At 34.3% G+C, this 25,073-nt stretch overlaps 1 pseudogene; it reads left to right on the top strand.

Annotated features, from left to right (window-relative positions):
• Positions 1-1,507: 1,507 nt before the first annotated feature.
• On the top strand, positions 1,508-24,272 carry LOC114074759 (annotated as a pseudogene).
• Positions 24,273-25,073: the final 801 nt, after the last annotated feature.

The raw sequence follows: 25,073 nt of genomic DNA, 5'->3' as shown, positions 1-25,073 counted from the left end.
TAGTTGGTTTCTTATGTTATGTGGTGAGAGTCGGGTTAACCAATCATGTCTACTAGTACGCGTGTTTATACTGATACTACTCTTGCTATGTCTTTTTGACATAGTTTGAATGCTGGATTGGTAAAGTTTTATTAGGTGAGAACGAAGTACATCCCCATCAGCTTCTATTTTTTCTTCCGCATGGTGGGAGTTGTGTCTTTTTATTTTGTTTGTCCAGTTGTACACTTAGTATCTCTTGTTCCTCTTTAGACTATATCCATGGGAGTTGTTTCAACTATTTTTCGAATTGTATTAAAAAGTGTGACTAGAAGTATTATATTTATTTCCATTTCTTTAAATTTTCGTAGATTTTACTATTGAGATATGAGGGTTCTCCTACTTATGTTTTAGAGTGGGTGCCTGCACGGTCCAGTGGGTTGTGTTGTGACAAATTGGTATCACAGCCTAGGTTACAATCTCTTTGTATAAGAGCATAAGGTGAAATAGACTCGTGTGGATTGGTGTGTTGACGTCGACATTTAACGTACAAGAGGATAGGGAGCATTGTAGGAAGTCATTCCACTCTTTCTCTTCCTTCGTGTTAAGGGTCACTTGTATTATGAGTTGAGTCCAATTGGTATCTCAACGAAGTGAACAAGACGTTGTTAATACGAACGAAGGGACACCAACAAGTTAATTGGAACTGTAAGGTCCAATTGGTATCTAGCCTGAGGGGCTATAAGGAGCATCGATGACCAGTAATGGTCATTTATGGAACAATCTAACTAATAAATTGAAATTGTCTGGGCATTGCATCTTTAATGTATTATTTATTTATTTGTTTTGGAGATAGTGAATGTGTGCTTTTTGTTGCCTGAATCAACTGAGGTGGTGTGATTCTTGTTGTTGAACTCACTACAAATGTGTGTTGTTTGTTGAGTGAAGTAAATGTCAATGGAAGTACTGTTTGGTTGTCTGATTTTCTGAGGAGGTGAGGACATTTGGTCAGTGCAACTAAAGACACCATATGGGGTGTCTGGACAATTGTAAGTAAAATTCTAGTGGAACTGATTGTAAGTCTAATTCCCTGAATATCATGTAATCCGTTGAGATAAATTATGACTTAGAATCATGTGAGTGTTTTGAGGTATCTTGGGGATGTGTGGTGATATCGTAGGATTAATAAAAACTGGCAGAGTACCGTCTCATTAGGATAAATTTAGAGTAGTCAATATTTTCCTAGCTTGGAGATTGAACTTAGATTGATCGGTTAAGCTGGAACCTTAGGAAATTTTGGGAAATGAAAAGAACCCAAAAATTATTTGTTTGGGGTTTAGACCCATCCTGACTAGAGGCGTCGAGAAATCGAATGAAGCGCAAGTGTTCATAATTTTGTCATACTATTTAGAAGCCTGCAATAAGTGAACATAACTTAGAACATGATAGGACCATTAGTTAAGGCAAAAAATTAAGAAAGAGAAAATTTGGGTGTTAGGGGTAGGCCACTAGTCTGGAAAATCCCACCACAATGGCCATCGTCCCTCCAAAGCGCGATGATGAAGCTCGCCACAGTGGGATAAAGGGCGCCAAATCAGACTTCATCTGGGATGAAGTCCAGGTGCGACAATTGCACATTTTTTTCCCAAAATCCATGTTTTCATCAGAATTTTTGGAGATCAGAGTATATCAACTACCTAGAATCAATTTATGCATTTAATTTAACAAAATAACCTCTGAATAGTGCGCAATTTTTATTTTATGTCAAGACAACTTTTCAACTTCCTCCACCAATTTTGTATCAATTGACCTATGTTTTTATGATATCTTTACACTCAAGACGTGGTGTAAATGATTGGGTCGTAAGGCAGATGTCCTGGCTACATTATATATCAAAATTCAATCAACCTAGTTCATTTTCGAATATAACCACCCAATACCCTTTCTAAGATTTTAAACAATAGTATGGAATTATTTTTAGTATGGTAATGAAGTAAGAGGTGTAAGGAATGCACGAAATACCAGAATTTTGATGTTCAAAGCGAAGTGATTCAAGAGTGTATTTGGAGAGTTGAGTTTGAAAATGAGGAGAATCAGAAAAACTTTTCTATTGCCGACCTCCTGCTGCAGAAGGAGAATCTTCTCCAGAGCGGGAGGGGTGCCGCCCTGGCATGCCCAGCTATGTAGTTTGAAATGCTTTCGATTTCCGGGTGTTGCATCAGAATCTCTTCTAGCCAAGGAGTATAGTATATTTTGGTGTGTTTATTATCTGAAAGGTCACGATTTGTCGTGACTTTTGTGTTTGATCATTTTGGTAGTTAGGGGTGTCTGAGTCTTTAATGTGTGATAACCATGCACTAGTCGTTCGGGGATGAACAAGGAATAAATTTGTATTTATTGTAATGAACCGAACTATCAATATGTAGAAAGGGAAAGTATCTGCGAAAAACTTAGGCAACTGTCCATCTAGAGCGGGCCAGATGCCAATGTAGCGACAACGCCAGTACGACGTAAGTTTGTGCCAGAGCAGGATTAGCGAGGAACAACGTAATTACGAGAAATTATATTTTCTATATTTCCAAAATGCCTAAATAAGTCATACATTACCCTAGAAACTTCAGAAAAATTGCTCTAAGCTTGAAAATGAAAAAAAAAGAGTATATTTCTAGAATTAGGATGGAAAAATCTCGCAAATTCTTGGGAAAATCTACTATCACAAACCTTGAAGAACTCAAATCAAGTCAAAACTCTGTTCCATTGAGTGGCAACAGGGTAGGCTAGGTTTTTAAAATAGAGTAGATATAAATATGTGCTTACTGCCTGATATATGTAAATCAATGGTAAAGGCTATGCGTAGACCTTCGTGGACCGTTTTGATTGCACAAATAATCCTTAGAATTTGATATATGTGGGTTTTATGCCTAGTGAGAAGAATTTTTTAATTTTTAAGAGCCTTAGATTATCAACTATGGTTAAGCATGACCTAATTTTGAATGAATGAAGGGATTTTGGAGTAACTAGTAGGTGATGGTTTTGATTTTATGCATATGTGATGTGTTCTTGTTCTTGCGTCATTATAATACTTGCTATGTATGCATGTTGTAATGTTGATCACACTTGTTGTAAATGAGATATATGAATTATCATTTCCATGGAATCATGAATTAAATGTATGATTTAGATGATGTGCTTATGATTGTCATTGTGGTGGGTGAATGGAATCGGATTGCCACATTTCGACATACTTATTGGATAGGATTGACACATTCTAGTATAAATATGGGATCATCCTCCACATTTCGACATAAATATAAGGTTGGCTAACACGTTTTGGCATAAATATGATATCAGCTGCCACATTTCGGCTTAAATATGGGATAGGTTACCACGTTTCGGCAAGCTAACTGTTTGGATTTTGGTCCCATGAGAGGAGCAATGATGTGATATAAATGTCAAATGTATAGTTTTTTTTAAATTGATAATATTGTACATGTTTGATATTCACTTGTTAGTATAGTGTTGCACAGACTTATATATATATACTAGTGAATTCTTGTTGCCAATTGGTACTTGGTTGTGTATTAGTTATAATAGCTAGATTAGAGTTAGTGTATGCGAGGAATTATACTTAGGTGGATTTTACCTTGGGGTAAGAGATTGGGCTAGTGCTAAGGAAGCTTGAATTAATGTATCCTATCACTACGATGGGTAAGGTGATGAGGAAGCTAACCAGGACACACTTAAACTCATTCTTAACGAGCAGTGCAGCAGAAATAAAATTATTCCTAATAGTAGGGACATGTAGAACGTTGTTTAAAGTCAACACCTTGTCGGATGTCATTATCAACATTACTTTCCCATTTCTTGCAATCCTTGTTGTTGTATTTCCCATTATTAAATTTCCATTGATCTTAGTAGAAGTGTAAGTTGAAAAGGCTTCTTTTGAAGAGAAAATATGTCTAGTGACACCTGAGTCGAGAAACCACTCCTTGGGATTTCCAACCAAGTTACACACTAAGATTATTGCACAAAGGTCATATGCATCTTCCATCTCTTCCACTATGTTTGCTTGACTTTTGCTTTTGCCTTTGTCTTTCTCTTTATTCTTTCTTAGAGAACAACAGTCAGAAGACTTATGACCAGCCTTACCACAAGTGTTACAATTGCTTTTGCATTTCTTCTTCGCTTGTTCTGAGTACTATTCGTTGGACTTCTTTCTCTTCTTGTCTTTGTAGGAGCTTTTTCAACAATATTAACACTAATTGCTGTCGAACTTTTATGAGACTTCTTTTTTACGGTTTTGTTATCTTAATAATCTTAAGCCCAATCATAAGATCTTCAAGCTTCATTTTTTGACGCTTGTGCTTTACGAATTTCTTGAAGTCGATATTCAAATGAGGTAACTTCTCGATCATTGCAGGCATTTGAAAACTCATTTACTACCATATCTTTAGTAATCATATCATGGAAAATAAGTTGAATTTCCTGCACTTGTGATCCAACAATTTTACTATATGACATTTTATAGTCTAAAAACTTTGCGATCATAAAATTTTTTAAGCATGCATCTTTTGCCTTGTATTTCTTCTCAAGTGCATCCCACAATTATTTTGAAGTTGTCATTGCACTATAGACATTATATACGTCATCCTTTAAATCATTTAGAATGTAGCATGTACATAGAAAATCTGCATGTTTCTACGCTTCAATAATTATGATTTTTCTCCATCTGCAGACCAAAAGTGGTAAGCAAAAAAATACCCGTTTTTGTCATCCTTTGAAATTCACACCTAAGAACTTTCACGTTTTCTCTACTAGTGGTACAATAGTTCAGGTTGGTGCAGCAACCGCCGCCATAACATTATTGTTTTCCATTTTTGATAAACAAAAAACGATATAGACTTTGTAGACTATATCTTAAAATTGCAGACTTAATAGGAGTATATAACCATGAAGATTTTTGTCTCCACCAAAAAAACATATTAAATACAAAATACTAATTTTCTTAAGATTGTTGCACAATCTGTGTTTAAAATACAATTACTGATTTCGACAAACTTTGCATAAACACGAAATTACCAAAGTTTAATGAATCACTAAGAACAGAAGAACATAAATGAATTCACAACAACTAAAATTTGTAAAAGATACCAAAATCTGGAAAAAGACAAAATGGAAAAAAATCAAGCCCACCGAATACATAGTGTCCCCTTAAGGAAAATATTCCCCTCTAGTATTTAAGGTTTAATTTGGAATATGTCCTACATGGATAGAATGCTCTCAGTTAGTAGTATTGATACTTAAAATTATTGGTGTCACAGAACCACTCAACAACAGTAAAAGTACTTGAAAATACGTTGTGCAGAAGAAAAAGAAAAAGAAATCTGAAAATATCGTGATGAAAAAGTCTGAAGAATCAATAGTATTTATAGCCAAGAGGAACTGATTTCGAAAGGTTGCAACCTTTTAGGATCGACACGACCATTCTTGAAAGTTTGTAACATTTCAAACAGTCATGGTTGTTTCCAAAAGTTGCAACCTTGTGCGGGAAATTCAAATAAAATAGGAAAGTTTATATAAAATGGGTCGCTCGCGATTTGAGTTGGGTCAAAATGTTTCGGTTAATTTACTAATGAGAAAATGGTCAACCCCCCCCTCGAACCTATGCCGAAATCCCAACTGCACAGTCTAACTTCACGAGTGTCCTATTAGCCACCTGAGCTTTACATTTCTCTATTTTCTACAAAGCTAAGTGCTGACATCAACACATAAACCAAACAATTCATCCTATGTGATTCCATGTGCTCGGTCCCCCGCCTTGAAACTCCAATTTCTTGTTTTCCCCCATTTCCCTCTAAAACGTAAAAGAACAAAGAAAACCCTCCTTCCTCATTTTCATCTCTTCTCCATTTCTGGTGATCATAAAATGATTTTGCCATCATCGAACGATTTCACTGTGTATTGTAAACTTCATTTAGTAGTTTATCAACAAACGATTTTGCCATCATCGAAAGGTTAGTTCTTTATCCCTTAATTTTGAGTTTGTGATTTATCCCTTGTAGTTGCTGTTGATTCATGAAATTTAGAGCATTATTGTGTGAAATCTTACGTGTTGCTTACAATTATTGTCTTAGGTGTTCATTTACACCATAATATACCAAATTTTTCATGAAATTTAGTTCTTCCCATGCTCGTCTATGTCACATAAGTTTTGTATTTAGTTCGTCTTAGTATTATGTTCATCGAGTGTTCTATTTATATATTATTTTTACTATTATGTCCATAGATAAGATGCTAGTTTGTTGTTGCGCTGTATTTATTTTCATAGATTATGTTCATAGAGAAGCTAAATATTTTGTTGTATTCTGTTTGGTTGCTACTGTTTTGTATTCTATTCGTTCTTAAGTACTATTCTATTTTTTGGATTGCGCTCAAGTTAGAGTATGTCAATAATTACTATTCTGCTTTTTTATTACCTTCAAGTAATAGATGAGTCGGTTTTCTTTGATAATTCTAAGGTGTTACCATGGTGGGGTGGTATATTTAAGTAGTGCGGAACCAATATATAATGGTGGAAAAGTTATATAATTTCTGGATATTGATGTAGATAAAATGTCATATTTTAAGTTGAAAGACTATATTAGAGAATTGAGACATAGTACAACTTGCACTTTTACTATTATAGCAACTAAAATTGGCATTTTGGTAGATATTGATAATGATAAAGATATTTAAGACACAATGTGTGTTTTGGAAGATAGGATGAAGTGGAGGTAATTGTTAGGCATTTGGTTGATGAGGCAATTGTGGGGCCCATCTTAATAGAAAATGTTAGTTATGTGGATATGGGAGAATTTTGTTCATCTTTTATTACAAGGCCTAGTGAAAGTGAAAACCTTAACTTTAGGGTAGGTGAAGACCACTTAAACAGTGAGGACCCTATTGCTACTTTTTTAACCTCACCTCCTTTCACTACCACACCTCCTTTCAATACTGCTACTGTAGATGGTGCTAGTGCAGATGGTGAAATAGATGTTTGTATTGCTGGACCTTATTTCTTGGATGAAAGAAGTAGAGGATTCTGATTATTCAACTGAGGATAGTGTTAAGTCTGAAGCTGAATTAGTTGGAGATGATGATGAAGAAGAGTATGGTAGTGATGTACATGAGGAGGTTAGGGAGTTGAGGGTTGAAAAAAAGGAGATTTCAAAGGAGGAAAAGAAGGAAAAGAGTAGAAGCTGACAATGAAGAAGTATTAGTAGGTGAAGTTGGACTAGATTTAGGTTTTGATGAAATTGGAACAGGTAAAGTAAGTCATGAAGGAAGGGTAGGAGTTGATGAGTCTTACTTTGGATGTTCTGATTAGGGTAGTTTTGAGTTAGATGAAGATGAATGTTGTAATAATGATGAACATGAATCTGGTAGATCAATTGGGGTAAAGTTTTCAAGAAAGAGGAGTTCAAAACCTCAAAAAATCATTCATGATCCTACTGCAAAGAAATTTGTGTGGCAGTTGGGAATGGTTTTTAAAGATGTAAAAGAGTTTAGACAAGCAGTAATTAAATATGCAGTTAAAAGGAGGTTTCAATTGGAGAAGTGGGTGAATAAGCAAAAGAAAGTTAGAGTTAGATGCAAAGATGGTTGTCCAGGGATTTTGTATGGATGTCTTGATAAGAGGACAAATAATTTCATGATAAGAACTTACAATCCAAAGCATACTTGGAACAAGACAACTAGAAATTACTTATGCAATGCATAGTTTGTTTTGATGCTTTAACGAAGGCATGGATACATTCTAGGAAGTTCATTGAATTAGATTATTGTTTCCTAAAAGGTGTTAGTAAAGGCCAATCTTTAGTTGTTGTGTCCAGGCATGGTAACAATCAGATGCTGCTGCCACTTTCTTGGGCAGTAGTTCAAAAGGAGAACAAACACACATGGACCATGTTTCTCAAGTTTATAAGGGATTATTTGGGGCTTGGAGATGGTGAAGGTCTACCTTGATTACAAAAATGCAAAAAGTATGTGAATTTATTTTGTAATTTTCAATTTATATATGTAATTGTGGCCTAATAATCATTTATTGCAGGGAGTATCTTTAGCAATTACAAATGTATTACCTAAGTGTGAACATAGAATGTGGTATAGGCACATATTAGCTAACTGGGTCAAGGATTGGAGGGTCTTCAAGGAAGATAAGAATTTTGAAATATAGCTAAGAGTAAAATTGAGTCTCAATTAAGGAACAATATATATAGAGAAGATGAAGTTGTTAGGTCTAGAAATAAATGATGGATAACTTAATGTACTACAACATTAATTTTTGGTGCAAAGTTTACTTGGGATAAGGCATAAATACCCTCTTAGACTAGGACTGAAATCTCAGAGACACACTTAAACTTAACTAAGATCCTATTACCCGAAACTCATTTTATTCGTATTTTGTGCACTTTTTTGCTGATGTGGCACGTTCAACCACCCAAGTTCGTTCTGTTTGTATACACTCGCTCACCACGTGTGTATATATTATTATTTTATTAAAATTATTTTAAACAAAAATAAATAATTTTTTTTAATTTTTTAATATGGTATTTAAATTAATTAATACACATTTTTTTTACCTTGTACCAAACTTTTTTTTGTTACCTACATTCATTATTTTTTCTCTTTTATTTATCTATTGATTTTATTTTATTATCTTTCATTTTGATTTGATTTCAAATGTCTTATATTTAGAATAAGTTAATTGTGAAAGGATATCAAAATAAGAGAATAAAATAAAAAAAACATATAAAATTCAAATGCTAAAAATAGAGGACACTTTTTCAATTAATTTTTTTTCAAGAAAATACACATAATTTGTTAAGTATGATTAGAAGTGAAAAAATAAATAATTAATTAGAAAAAGTTTAAAGTGAAAAGAAATTAAAAATATATTCCACAAATAAAGATATAAAAATAATTAAATATATATAAGTTTTATTCTCAGTAAATATGTACTAACTAATTATAAAGTTACCAATAAAAAATGACACGTCTCGAATTTGTGCACTCATCACTTGCCTTCACTAGAGTGTGCACACTCTCTATGGTGTATTTATTACATTTTAAACTAGTTTGGTTGTGGTGGTGGTGGTGGGGTAATAGGACCCTAGTTAAGTTTATGTGTGTCTCTAGGATTTCGATCATAGTCTGGGGGTACTCATGCATTATCTCAAGTTTGTTTCAATACTGAAGTAAAGTTTGACTTAGTAGAGAACAACATGTCTGAGTGTTTTATTGCATGGATCTTGGATGCTAGAAACAAGACCATCATTACTATGCTTCAAGAAATAATAGTGAAGATGATGACAAGAAAAAGAAATTTAAGGGAGTCCTCAAGTACATAGAAGTGTAGTTTCTCTCCGATGGCTCTGAAGGATTTAAAGGAGAACATTAGTAGGTCTATAGACTATACCACTGAGTTTAACATAGCTGCTGGATTTGAAGTGAAATAATGGCTTTGTCAACACAAAGCGGATATTGCTAGGAGAACTTATAGTTGTAGGGTGTGGTAGTTAAGGGGCATACCATGTGCAGATGCAGTGGCTACATTATAATTTAAGAAGTTTTCTCTTTATGACTGTATAGACAACTGCTACTGTAAGGAAAGTTACTTGAGGACTAATGCCAACGTTATTTAACCACTGAAAAATATGGAGATCTGGTCAGTTTCTACAAACTCCACTATTGAGTCACTAAAAATCACAAACGTGTTTGGTAGGCCACTTAAGGCTAGAAGTAAATAAGCTAGAGAAACTAAAAAGTTTGGGAAGCTTCCTAGGACTAGAATTGCAATGACATGCAATATATGCCATGTTAGATTCCATAACAAGAGAGGGTGTCCTCAAAGAGAAGGTGTTGAATCATCAACAAGACAAAGTGCACCATTACCTAATGCATCAGTAAGGATAGAACCAACATGTTCAGGCAAAGGGAAGAGGCAAACCAAGGGTAATATTTGAACTTCTTTTACCTTTTCTTACTTTATGACTTAATTTTTCTCTTATATGTATAAAAAATATCAGCACCATCAGAAGGTGAGCCTCCACTAAAAAAAGGGAAGAGGGAGACCAACAAATACATCATCAGTAGCACCTAGTGCATCTCCCCTACCTACTGCACCTACTGATTTTCCTGCATCCTCTTCTGCTCCTCATACTTATCTGCATCATCTTCAATAGATGGTACTACTAAAAGAGGAAGAGGTAGGGGAAACACATCTCCAAAGAAAAGACGAAGTGTCATGGGAATGGGTGTTTTCCAAACTTCAAATAGCTTCAAAGTCATGAATACGAGTCTTTGATTTATGCTAACAACTTAAAAATCAAATTACAATACTAATTTCATTTTATTAAACAACTTAAATATTTATATAATCCTAATTTTACTGTAGCCTGGCATGCCAAGTAGTAAGATCTATACTGGACAAGCAAAAGTGACAAGATCGTCTTATGTAACTGGTGACATTGGTTATACATCAAGTAATACAACTAAGCTGAAATGGAATGGTAAAATATCACTCTCAACAAGAAAGCTCCATGAACTTAGAGAGAAGCAAAGAAAAAATACAATGAGAAGTAGTTCAAGTAAAAATTACACTTCTTCAATATCAAAGAAGCCATGGAAATTGTAGTGATGTTGATGTATTTAAGAACTTTTAAGTTAGCCCATGCAAATTGCATAAATGACTTGCTATTTTGGATTTTGTTTGTTGGTCAATTTTTCCTTATGTGAGGCCTCATGAATATCACTTTATTTTTGTATATTCTGCCTTGTCTGAGGCGTTATATTTGTAAATTTTGCCTTATGTGAGGCCTTTTCAATGAATGATGATGTTGTGTTTTGAAATGGTTGTTGTGTTTTCTAACGAATTGTATTTTCTATTCAAGTGTGCGTACATATGTTATGTTGGTTATGTGTTTTACAAATGGTGTTGTGTTGTCTATGTTGAAATAGGAATGGATGACTAGGTTGTTGGTTGTGATGAAGTGTTGCATATTAGTAAAAGCTTCAATAGATATCAGAGATACAAAATGAGACACATACATTGACAATTTTAATTAAACATAACAACAACAACAAAATCAAAGAGATACCCAAATATGCAACACATGAACTACTGGTTGCTTATGAATACAACAACAACACAAGTCAAAATACACAAAAGTATTTTCCTATTGAACCTACACCATTTCAACATTCTATTGAGTTTACTCTCCAATAAAAAATTAGAGTTCCTCAAGTTGTCAATATGAACACGTCTAATACGTAATTCTTGCTTCAACATATTGATTTTGTTCACAAATCTTGGAAGGATAAAACTTGATCTTGGATCAACTTTTTCTTTGTCCATCCATCGAAACAATTTGTAATTTTTAGACTAAAGATGATCCAAAATAGTACATTACATTAGTATCGTCCAAAATAAAGTGTAACAAGAATACAAGAAAAAACAGATACACCATAGCATGCAATGGCGGACCAAGGATTTCCGTCTAGGGGTTTCAAAAATAGAAGTATAAATGTGTATATAAGTCATCAAAACAAAATTTGAAGGAACTAGTAGTATATAATTTTAGTGGCGGACCCTTCAATTTTTTTTGTTTTAAAACCACCCTTTTAGCATGTTTTATAAAATAAAAAACTAAAGAAAAAAAGATGTCCGGAGTTAAGACTTAAAAAAAATTGAAACGGAAATAGTAAAAACAATCGCTAACATAAGGATTTGAACCGTAGATATGAAGGTTAATTTCGCAGGAATCTTTGTTTGGGCTATCTGTTTCAATTTGTTATTAGGGGGTTCAAATTGCATATATACATATAAATACAGGAGATTACCTTATATATACCGTGTAATGTTTTGCCGAGAGGGTTCGATTGAACCCCCTAGAACCCATGTTGGTCTTCTGCTGATAGGATGGGCAAGACCAAAATCTTCTTCTCGGATTTAATTTAGACCAAAAAGTTTGCAGAATCAGCAAAATTCCTTGTTTGCATTTCACTACAACGTAGAGCATTGGGTCTAAGTCCTCCATACAAAGCTTATTCATGTTTTCATTTTCCTTTTTTGATGAATTTTGAGAAAATTCAAATCAAATTAAAGACCTTACTAAGAAATTAGAGAAGATTACAAATCTTGAATTCAAGATTTAAAGTAGAAATGAACATTAACAACTACATCCTACTTAATTTTGAGAATAAATCGTGTTTTTTTTTTAATAAAAGGAACAAGGGTTAATGGTGGGGAAGAAGAAACAACAGTTTATTTAATGGTGGGGAAGATGACCATTGGAGAAGGCGGATTTTTTTGTCAAATTTTGCCTTCTAACGCACCTAGAGGCGACGAGAACACCTCCCATGTTAGGTCAGGACTTAGGTGTCAAAAATCGTGAAATATAAAGTTCAAGCGGGTAATAGGACATATCTGAAGTTGGAGTGTGTGGTGAGATTTTCCGNGGGGGGGGGGGGTTAGACTTAATTAATTAATTGAAAAGTTTTGGTCATTTAATTTAATTTAACTAATTATAAAATTAATTGACTAAATAATTAAAACAAAATTTGTCCAAAAAATAATCTCTTGATCATTTTCCGTAGTCAAAGTTGAGTGATGACGCCGATGACGCGAGGGGGGTGGGCTCCCTCTTTTAAACCCTTATAGCAATTAATAGAATTGTTTCTCTATTTAAACTTTTCTATTTTTCTTTCTACCACTAATGAGGGAGAAATTCCTTTTTACTAAAGTATAAGAGGACTTTTCAAGTTCCCTACTTTTCAATTTTCTTTTTTTCTCATCTTTCCTCCATTTCCCATTTACTCTTGCTATGTACACAAGATACAGATTGTAAGAAAAAGAAAAATTCCCAAAATAATAAATCATAAGATAATGATCATAAAAAAAAGTCTAAATATATTTAATAAAACAACTAAAGTTATCACGAAAAAAATTACAATTCAATCGTAATTTTGTTCAAATACCTGAAGCTTACCATCATCCGTTGTGTTGAATTTGAATTAAGAAATTGTTGATACCCATGTTTGAAGTAAATCGTGGTATGTAAAACAATCGGTGATAATCATGGAATATGAGAAAATCGTGCTTAGTTGATTTTTCGTTACAACATCAATAATTTGTCATATTGACTCTGAAATTTTGTGTTACATTCTTGCAATCATTTTTACCCTGCTCTGCACACATTAAATCAGCTTGCATGCATATACTCTTGATTCTCTACCTTAATTGGATGCTAGCAGCTTACGTAATTTTAGAAACAACTATTTTGAGATAGTTTGCAATATTTCGAGCTTGTTCCTGGGATGATTGGTATTGAGTGGGTTATGGAGTTGTAGTCTGTTTATCAGTTGGATTGGCTCTGTCAGGTTTCAAAGGGACATCCAGACCTACATAATTTGAAAAATAGTTACCTGTCAGGTTCCACTAAGTTTGATGCTTTGAGAAATTATGTATGAGTTACTCTGTACTTCTGAAAAGAAGAAATGTTCAATTTTCATATGCACCTTAATATTGCTTGTTCTGCTAATAGTGAATAAGGTTACTCTATTCCATGATCATGTCTTGTAACGGTTCGGAATTTCATCCTCTGCATCCCCCAGTATAATGAAAAAGAAACATCTCAATCCCAAAGCAAACCAGGAAGCACAAAAGAGAATGGAGAAGTGATTTGAAAATATGAAGCTTCAGTTTCTGCTGATTCTCAGGGTCAAGAAGAGAATGATGACTCCGGTCCTAATTTAGCATCCAAAGATAACACAAATGAAAATGTAAAACGAAGAATAAGACATACTAAACAAGCTGTATCTTCTGATTCTGATTGTGATTCTGATTTAGATAAAGAGGATCTTTCTAGGGATGACTTGGTGAAACTAGTGGCTGAGAAGGAAGAACTCCTAAAGATAAAAGATTACGAGTTTCAGAAAATGAAGAAAAAAGTTGTCATTTAAGTTAGTTTTTCTAGGCACATGCTTTACCAGATGCTCCTGCATTCACTAATTAGTATATGTTATGCATGTGATTTTATTTTATCTTCTGCATTAATGCTATTGCATAAGTTTTTGAAATCTCTTCTAGATGTTGCTGATAATATGGAACGAGTTTCTTCTGTTATAAAGAGAGCTTCTCCAAAATTGATGAATCTAAGGATACTGTTGGTGCTGTGCCACTTCTAAGACACTTCTGGAAGGTGTTGAAATGACTGATAAACAACTTTCCAAGGTACACTTTTTCACCTAAATATAGTTCATGACCTATGTTCTTTCTTACTGCTTTGGTAGACTCTGAATTCATCTATGTAACACTTCAACCTTTTTTTACAAACATAATATACAAACAACTTTAGGTCTTTAAGGGTGAATTCCGGAAGACTATAGTTGTAAATCTCAACAAGATAGTTCCAAAAACTACCCCTTAAGGCAGTGTAAAATCCTACAGATTTAGGCCCTAGAACCCATTGCTGCTCAATAACTTGTTGGGTATGTAGTAAGAATTGATAAGAAATAGAGGAACTTGAAAAGTTGAGAACTTGAAGAGATGGGAAATTGAAAAGTCCTTTTATGCTTTAATGAAAAGGCATTTGTCCCTCATCGGTGGTATAAAGAAAAATAGAAGAGTTTAAATATTGAAACACTCCTATTAATTGTTAAAAGGGTCGAAAAGAGGGATCGCCTCGCGCCGTTGTCGCTCGCTCGTCTCGGCTTCGGCTTATCGAGGAATTATATTTTGGACAAATTTTATTTTAATTATTTATTTAATTAATTAATTAAATAGCCAAAATGTTTTCAATTAATTAGTTGATAACAGAAACGGTTTCAGTTATTTAGTTGAAATTAACTGAAACGTTTCAACTTTTTAGTTGACTAACTCGACCCGACTCGGATCCGCGCGCGACCTGTTTGATTTAAAAAACTTTTCTATTTTATTTAAAATTTCCTCCATTTTTGGAAATGACTGTTGTGAAAGTTTTCAACTTTCACGAAAAGCCAGTATCATTAGAAAGGTTGCAAAGTTTCATTGATGATCGTGTGATTTTTGAAAGGACTGCAACCATTCGGAACCTGTTCCTCTTGCCTATAAATACCATTCACTCTTCAGAATTTTCTTTATTAATTTTTTTGATCACTTCTTCTTCTTCTGCACAATAAATTACTTCGCGTATTTTGCTGTTATTGCCTAGTTCACTGACACCACAGTTTTTTTGTATCTAATACTCTATTGATTGAGATCATTTTTACCCTGGTTGATCATATTCCAAATTAAACCTCAGATATTAGAGGGGAATAATTTCCTTAAGGCGACACTGTGAGTTCAGTGGACTTGATCTTTTTCCTGTTAAAATATTTTAGATTCTGGTACGTGTTTTACAGAATTTTAGTTTTTGTAAATAAAATTTTTGTTCTTCTTTCTTACAGAGAAGTAAATTTTGGATACTTCCTATTTCTGCAAAATTTATCAAAATCAATAATTCTGGTTTTTTCTAACACATATTGACAACACTACTTTTGCTAAATGACCCACCCAGCTAATGAAACGAAGGAGAAGCAAAGAAGGTTTGCAGTTTGCTTTATATATACATGCAACTGGAAGAGCAGATCCAAACATTTTTTTTTGATATTGGAAAAATACTAGTAAAATGCTTACTGTTACTCCAATTGTAATGTAAGGTTCAATAATTTCAAGGGGTTGAATTTGGAATCCTTCCTGTTTCCTTCTGATATATGTTATCGGTGCTTCTTCGTCTTAAATGTCTTCAAAAGACCTCCACGAGGAGGTCTCCATTATATATTTCTTAGTGCGGGTTTTTGCTTACATCTCGCTACTTTTCAGGTATTCAAAAAAATTGGTGTGGGAAAATATGTTATATTATAGGTGTTTAGATAATCCTCTTCAATGCAGGGACCTGGTCCCTGACTGATTTCTATGGTCCAGTTCTATAATGGTGTAAAAATGTAAAGCTGTCATGTCAGAGGTTGGTGAGGCGTTAACGTAATACACTAATCCGAATGGACAAAGTTATTTTGTCGAACAGTCAATAACTCTTTATGGTTGAGTTAGTCAACATGACAAACAACAAATTAATTCATTCAAAAGGAGAGTGAGCCAGCACGTCTTCTCAAGATGCTACTAAGAAAAGTTTGCAAGTGATCTGGTCCCTGCAAGGCTGCAATATGAAAGGTGAGAAGATAGTTGTTAGAAAAGTTGTCACCTTTGATGTGGTAGGTGCACAACTTTTCTAAATAGCAAGCTCTTAGCCAATGAGTGGTATCAACGAGTTTGTGTTAATTTTATATAGTCTCTTCTCCAAAACACAAACTTAAGATTTGGCAAACAAAAACTTGGATGTTTTTGTGAAAATTTGTAAGCTTGAAAAGAAGGTCATCTTCAAGGAAGAACAGTACTCAAACTCAACAAAAGGATATGATAGAGTGCTTAAGTATATTTGTTGAGTTTCAGTTTTGTGTCTTTCATTTTATAAGTTTTTGCAAGTTTAAAATTCTCAAGAATACTTGCAAAGAACTACTTTCAAGAAGAAGAATCCTCAAGAGCAACAAGTACATGATAGAGATGAAAGTAGTCTAATTGTCTTAGGATATTATCTTTCGTGCTTAGATTGCAAATTTGTTCCTAATCTGTAAAGTATTCAGATATTTTGTTGGGTTTTTAAAATACTAAATCGGTTAGAGTTAACTGATTTAGTGGGATGTATTGTATCTCTTTAGTCAAGTTCTAAGATATCTAGAGTTAGGTAGATTAGTGGGCAGTGTGGTATCTCCTTAGTTACTTTCTTTGTAGTAGAGTTACTACATTTAGGGGGGAAGGGATTTCGAGGTACATTCCTACATTGCAAGACCTTGTAATATGAATCGTTGCTCTGTATGAGTGAAATGAAGTTTGGGTTGAAAAGCCTGAGAGGACAGGTCGTGGTTTTCACCACTCTTGAGAAAGGGAATTTCCACGTAAAATACTTTTGCAGATCTTACTTCCAACTGTTTACTTTCTGCTTATATTTTAGTTACTTTACTTTCTAAATCAAGGGAACTGGTCTTTGACAGATAAGTGGGCACAATCATTCCAACAATCGGTATCAGAGCTTGGGCTTTCTATTTGGTTAACACCAAGAGAGAGAATCCTGTGAAGAATGGCTTCGCCATGAAGCATGCAATAAGGTCGGTCTCCAACAAAGCTACCTCTGTTTGATGGTCTGTACTATTGATGGTGAAAAAGGAGCATGTTTGACTATATAATGGCTAAATATTGTGAGTTGTCGGATGTTATTTGTGAGGGTCCCTACGTTCCAACTATAGAAGTAAAATAGGGAAATGTTACAAGGGTCGTTCTCAAAACCCGACGAATATACAATGACTTCGACAAAAGGGATGTTGAGAAAATAAATAGGCTAGGAAGCACTGAATGTGTGGAATAGGAGAAAATGAATATAATCTAATTTTATCTAGTGAATCAGACAAGGAAATCTAGAATTCTTTGAAAATAATGTACGAAGGTACTGAATAAACAAAGAAATCTAAATTAGACCTCTTCACTACTAAGTTTGAAAGCTTCACAATGGGAGAAGGTGAATTTATTCAAGAAACGCGTACTATATTCTGTACCATCACAAATGAGCTCATGTTTCTTGAAGAACCTGTCACTATGTGGAAGCAGGTCAATAAGATACTTGAGATTTTCCCCAGATCTTGGACTGATGAAGTTGATATTGTCTATGAAGCTAGGGATAGTGAAGTACTATCGTTTAATGCTCTATTTGAACATCTTCAAGTTTAGAAGATGCACAGAAGAAAGTACTGTCTCACTTTTAAAGACGAAAACGAAAGAAGGGACCAGGTCCATGACAAGTCAAGAAGAACCGGATCTGTTGACTGTGTTATGAAGAAGGATCTTTTGTCTAGGGTGATTCTTAAAGTGACTCAGGAGTGTAAGAACATCTTAAAGATGCATCCATGCTTGTATTCAAAGATGATGAAGATTTGTTTGATGCCATGGTTGCTTTTATGGAAAAATTTGATGATTAAGAAGCCAAAGACAGGTAACCCTTTCTGATCTAAAACAAAACTTGCTAGTTTACTCTTTTAAGACGTTAAGGAATCTAGCCACTATTTTAATTGACTCGTTCATTGAGTTTACAACTGAAGATGATCTGATGAACAACAACCTAAATATACTTTAATAAGAAAAAGTAGACTTGGTTAACCAAATGACTGTTGTGGAACAACAATTAGTAGTTGTAGAAGTTGAAAATCTATAACTTAGGGAAAATTTGCTGAGTGAGAATGTGGCAGAGGTAAGGGGGAGGCCAACAACGTGCAAGTCGAGCTAGAAACTAGTTTGAATACTGCTGAACAAAACTTGTTATGGCCTTGGAGAGAACGAATCATTTAGGGAGGGACTTGATCCATGTCAAAGAAGAACTTGACAAAACATCTCAAATGGACCACCTCTTAAAAATTGCTTGCCAATCTTACTGGTCAAGGTCAAAATGATAAGAAGGGGTTAGGAAATTCAAGAAAAAGTCTATCTTACAATTTCCGCAGAAATTATGTGGCTGTGTCTAACAACTTTTTTTGCTTTTATTGTGGTCGTGATGGTCATTAGACGAATCATTGTTCATCTTGGAAAATGACTGAAGATAACGTCTCAAACTATTCCAAATAGAGGAACAGGAAGAAGAAGGGACCTAGTTAACACATGAACAGACATAAGAAGGAAGTGCTCCTGCTTTTGCTCCAGAGTTGAAGAAAACCATCCTACCTTATTGGACAAAGGATTCACTCATCACTCAGTTATATGCTTACTGGGACTCTATCTCAAATGGTTCCGAAGGCTAACAAGATATTTGCTATGCAAATGAGAGGAGGTAGCATCAGTCAGTGTTGGTTTATGAATAGTGATTGCTCAAAACAAATGACTGGGAAAACTAAAATACTTCCTCTCTTTCAAGACACTTCAAGGTGGAGCTGTCTCATTTGACGATAGAAATAAGGGGTATATTTTTTGGGGGCAGACATGTTTGGGAAATCTATGGAACACACTATTAAGGATGTATACTATGTCAATAATTGACGTACAATATTTTAAGTGTTTAGATTTGTGATGAATGAAATAAAGGTAAGTTCTTATAAAAAAGAACGTGTGGTCAAAAACTTTCTCTCTTAGGTGATGATCTTGATAGAATAGAGATGCAAGAGCGTGTGTATTACTGATCTGATTACTAATCGTTGTGACACTCTCACTTGCTTTAGTGCTCAAATTGAGAATATTGAGGTATGACATGAGAGACATGCCCTTGGAAACGTTTCTCTACTACACAAACTTCTATCAAGGGACTTGGTCCTAGTCTACACAAAATGAAATTTGTAGATAACAAAGGTTGTGAAATTGGTAATAATGAAAAGCAAATCAAACCATCCTTCATGTAAAATATGCAGGTTTATAATCTTTTAAAGATCCTTCGGACTGAAATGATGAGTTACATATTTTGTGGTCAAAATTATGATATTGAGAAGCTCAATATCAATGAGGTTTGATAGAGTATGTATGGGATATTCATCCTCCAACAATGCTTATTTGGTGTATAAAAATTATGCATTGTTAAAGACGTTCATATGATTTTTGATGAACCTGGAAGAATTGAGAAGTAAGTTGCAAAACAAAGAAGATTTTGAGATTTAAGAGATACTTCAAATTCAGAGAGGTAGTCTAAATAGTGATCTTGCTGAAGAACATCTTCTTTATGAATCCAACAATCTCAAGGAAGTTGATTCAAATTATGAACCTGATGAGGGACCCAGTATTGTGGACACTATTGAACAAAGCTAATGGAGTTCACACTCAAATGTGAATCATGGAGATGAGAATGGAGAATCTAATAAAGCCCAGTTTGAAAGAGTCAAAGTATGACACTTTGTTTCCCAACCCGGTGACAGGTTGTCCAAGTTCCTCTCAACAATGGTTTCAAAAGAGGTAAAATTGACAAAATCCCCTTTTTGAAATCACAAGTAAATGAATTGCTTATCATTCAAGTGTATATCGACGATGTTATCTTTGAAGAAACCTTTTCAGTTGTTGTCTGAAGATTTTGCCGCATTCATAGGCTGTGATTTCTAAATGAGCACGATGGGGGACTTCTTCTTAGAACTACAATTTCAACAAACCTCTAAAGGTACCATTGTTTGTCAAGAAAAGTTAATCAAGGAGATGCTCAAAGGGTTAAAGTAGTTGATGTCAAGACAATGCTAAAAAGGAGTAATGTCATCATGAAGGGTTGCTAAGATAGGAACGTGGTACCAGCTCAGAGAAGTTGTTGAAGGAGTTTCATATTATGGATGTCAATTCAATTGATACTCTCATGGGGACCAAATCAAACCTGGATATGGGATAAATATGTTCTAGATGTAAATGATTCAAGTGTAAGAATTTATGCAAGATTCGAACATTATCCACCAGAATCACATTTGAAGGCAACTCAGAAAATCCTAAGTTAGTTGAAGAAGACATGGACATATTTCTATTCTGCTCATCATGAGTTTTTTTTTATTTGGAGAGATGTGGTAATATTGATCATACTGTATATCCAGTTGGTAGAAAGAGTACTTCATGAATGGCTTATGATTAAGGATGATCTCTCATTCATGGGTAACTAAAAGACAAGATTCAGTTGCTCTTTTAACAACCGAGGCAGACTATGTAGAAGGTGCAGCTTGATGGGCTCAATCTTGTGGATCAAGCAACAACTTGAAGCTATTAGAAGACCTGGCCAAGATATTAAAACTGAAGTTTGGAATGCTGAAACATTTTTGAATGGATCATGCCTTAAATAATCAGTTCTCTCATGACTATGCAAAGGGCGCAAATATCCTTGTTTTTCAGTTATATATGTTTTAGCAAGTTTAGTCCCATACCTTTTATTGGCATACAAACATCACAAAAGTGCCGATGGAAAATTGAGGTCAAGATAGATCAAGACTATCACATAGAGAGGGACTTAGTCCGTTTTCGAAGGTTAGCACTCTTAACATTGCATTTTGAATTATGCATGAGAATCGTTGCATTGCCACATGTCTGTCATTCAGGTATCTTACCACTGGCCCATCTTTAAAATACCAAATGACACCTCGTTGAACATGATAAACCCTTTTAACTTTTTTATATTCCATATTTCATTCATTTCCCTAGAAAATTCAGTTTCACTTCCAAATATAAGAGTTTTTCGAAACCCTCTTTTCTCCTCTCTCAAAAACACTTCAAATTGTTAAATTCTTTGTTCTTACTGGAGAACTTTTTGATGAAGATGTTTTTAAGTGTGAAGAGGGACCAGATCCACCAAGCAAATAGAAGAAGTGGAAAAGGTGATGCTCAAAAAGGAAGGATGTTGATACTCTGATAACTTAAAGTATTTAGAATAGGAGGGTGTTTACTAAAAAAAACTAAAAAATTAAATGCAATATTTTTGGTTCTCAATTATTGATTAATTCATCTCGTAGGCCTTGAGTAAGTTTGATTTACAAATCTTTTTGTTATGAGAAACTCTGGCTGGTGTTGGAAGCTATGACAATTGCACTTGCTAACAGGGATACTGAAATGGTTTGCCTAAAGGCTGAGCTTCTGGCATAACACTATCAGAGGGACCTGGTTGAAAAAAAAAGGCTGCCTGGAAGGTTCAACATGATGCCAGGACAACAAAGAATATGAACTTCAAAAGAGGCTTCTGAAAATACGCTAAAGGATATGCTCATTGATTGTGTTCTTTAAATCCCCTGTCTCTAAGTCATCTCTTCTCTTCTTAACTTCTAATTCATTCCTCATTCCTCATTTTCTATCGAAACTGAGTGGGCATTGTTTTGGTTCTAGTTTGTAATAATATTTTGCTTTTATTGCTAATCTTTTGTTTATGAATAAGAAATATCTTATTTCTACTTAGTTGTCTCAGTACTTTATGAATTTTTACCCATGCTTAGTGTACCCCGAGTGTCCATGAATTTGCTTGAACTCCATTTCTGTCTGATTGGTTTACTGCTTTGACCCTTTTTTATGATGTCAAAAGCGGGGAAATTGTTAAGGTATGAGATCAATGATGTTAGCTACTTTGAAGAAGACATGTCCATATCGATATAAAGAATCAATGCTAGCTAATTGAAGAGGACATGGTCATGCCGATAAGGGGAAGAAATTGTTTGTCATCATTAAAAAGGGGAAATGCTTTTTTGATGATTTGACAAACTTTGGGGATGATAAAACTTTAGTGAAGTGTTCTTGTTGATAGGGGGAACTGGTGAAAAAGTCTATTATCATCAAAAAGGGGGAATATGTCAATTTGGGGCTGATGATAAGTTTTGATGATTTAACAAATTTATAGATCTAACAAGGAACCAGATACTTATTATAGGGACTAATCACAGTGAGACGAATGAACAAAGTTAGTGTCAGGAATATGTGTGTAATTATCAAAAAAAGGGGGAAATGTTATATTCTAGGTGTTTTTATAATGGTCACAGATGCATGGGCCTGTCCCTAAATGAGTTCTCTCGTCTAGTTCTATAATGGGGTACAACTGTAAAGCTTTCGTGTCAGAGGTTGGTGACGCGTCAACATACTACACCAATTAGAGTGGACAAAGTTGTTAGTTCAACGGTTAACAACTCTTTATGGTTGACATAGTCAACATGACAAACATCAATTTAATTCATTCAAAAGGAGAGTGAGCCAGCACATCTTCTCAAGAAGCTACTAAGAAAACTTTGCAAGGGTACTGCGATATGAAAAGGTGACACTACAACAAAAATGATCTTTGGCGACAATTAATTCTTAATTGCCGTTAAATATGTATTTTAGTGGTAATTGACACTCTTTGTATATGTACCTAAACACTTTAGCGACATTGGTTATAATGACACTTATCTAATGTCGGTAAAGAATTTAATACTTTTTATTAATATCAATATTTAATGCCGCTAAAAGTTGTTTTTGTTGTAGTGTGATGAGACAACTGCCAGAAAAGCTGTCACCTCTGATGTGGTAAGTGCACAAATTTTCTAAACAACAAGCTTTCAGCCAATGAGCAGTCCCAACGAGTTTGTGTTAGATTTTATATAGTCTCTTCTCCAAAATACAAACTTAAGATTTGACAAACAAAAACATTGGGATTTTTATGAGAATTCATAATCTTGAAAAGAAGGTCATGTTCAAGGAAGAACAATGCTTATACTGAACAAAAGGATCTGATAGAGTGTTGAAGCATCTTTGCTGAGCTTGAGTTTTTTGTCTATCATTTTATAGGTTTTTGCAACTTGAAAATTCTCAGGAAAACTTGCAAATACCTACTTTCAAGAAGAAGCATCCTCAAAAGAAACAAGGACCCGATAGAGCTATAAAGCTGTCTAGTTGACTTAGGATTATATATTTCGTGCTTACATTGTAAATCTTCTCCTGATGTATAAAGGATTCGTATATTTTGTTTGGTTTGTTAAATTCAAAATCGGTTAGAGTTAATTTATTTTGTGGGTAGTATTGTATCTGCTTAGTCAAATTCTAAGTTATCTAGAGTTAGGTAATTTAGCGGGCGGTGTGGTATCTGCTTAGTTGCTTTCTTTGTAGTAGAGTTACTACATTATGGGGGAAGGAATTTAGAGGTAAATTCCTAGGTGGAAAGAAGTTTTAATTTGAATCGTTGCTCCGTTTGAGTGAATTGGATTTTTGGTTGAAAAGCCTGTAAGGACATGTCGTGGTTTTCACCGCCCTTAACAAGGGGGTTTCCATGTAAACAACTTATCCAGATCTTCCTTCAAGTTGTTTACTTTCTGCATATATTTTAGTTTTGTTCTTGATGAGTCAAGGGACCTTGTCCTTGACTAATAAGTGGACACATACATTCCAACAAAATATGATCCTACAAATGAAGAATTTTATCCAAATAAGAATAATGCAGTGTTTCAAGTACCAGATCCTAAAAAGTCTCCTGGCATGGTTGTTGTCTGCCTCAAGGTATCTGTTTTGAATTTCTTCTCTAGCATTTGTGTGTTTTATTTTCTATTTCAATCGTCATGCTCTTTATAATTATTGATTATTGCAAATCAAGAATGTACTTAGACATCCATTTTCATTGAAGTCGAATGACTAACAAACATGACTTTGCGTCTTGTTGCAGTCGGGGTACACCTTGCATGACCGAATAATTCCGCCAGCTGAAGTTGGTGTGACGGTATCCATGGAGAGTACCAAGGCAGATTGAAGAACTGAAGCTGAAACAGGTTTATAATGAACCAAGATTTTGGATCTTGAAAAAAAATATTTTCTCACTTATGAAAAGGAGTTTAGTTCCATATAATCCGTGGACCTGTCTGTTCAAAGAGTTGTTATAGTTTTTTCTAGTATATTGTTTTTTTAAAGTGTTAAGTAACGTCTGTAAATAATGAAAACTTTATTGTGGGGGAGGTTTACTTCTTTGTCCTTTCATTCAACTTATCCAAATAGAGTTTTAACTCAACCATTTTCGCTCTATTTAGCCTTATCCACATCTACAGATATTTTAGTGATAGATTTTTATAGAAATTGAACAATCTTGTTTTGTCAAATTCCTAATGATGTTTCTTCCATTACAATATTTCTGAACAAGTTTTTGGATAATTATCATAAACGTTTTCTTCTTGGCGTGATCGATAGTGATGATATTGAAAGGTCACTATGAAAAGGACGATAACTAGCAAGTCCTCAAAAGAAACCAGAGAGATTATATTTACAATTATTTATATATTATAGTCTAAGTTGGCACTGAAACTAGAGGTATTATATATACAATCATTTATACTTTAGATTCTAAGTTGGCACTGAAACTTGAGGGATTATATTTACTAACACTTATACTTTAGATTCTAAGTTGGCTTAAAAAACTAGAGTGTAATATTTACAACAATTTAGACCTAAATACCACTACAATCTATGTTACTAAAAAACCAATCTTCTCCATTCCTCCGGGCCTCAATCACAACCTTCCAAGTACAAGTCATGATCCAGCTCACTTTCGGTCTTAATG

Source organism: Solanum pennellii, chromosome 11, assembly GCF_001406875.1.
Source record: "Solanum pennellii chromosome 11, SPENNV200".
NCBI lineage: Eukaryota > Viridiplantae > Streptophyta > Magnoliopsida > Solanales > Solanaceae > Solanum > Solanum pennellii.
This window is presented reverse-complemented; position numbering and strand designations above follow the sequence as displayed.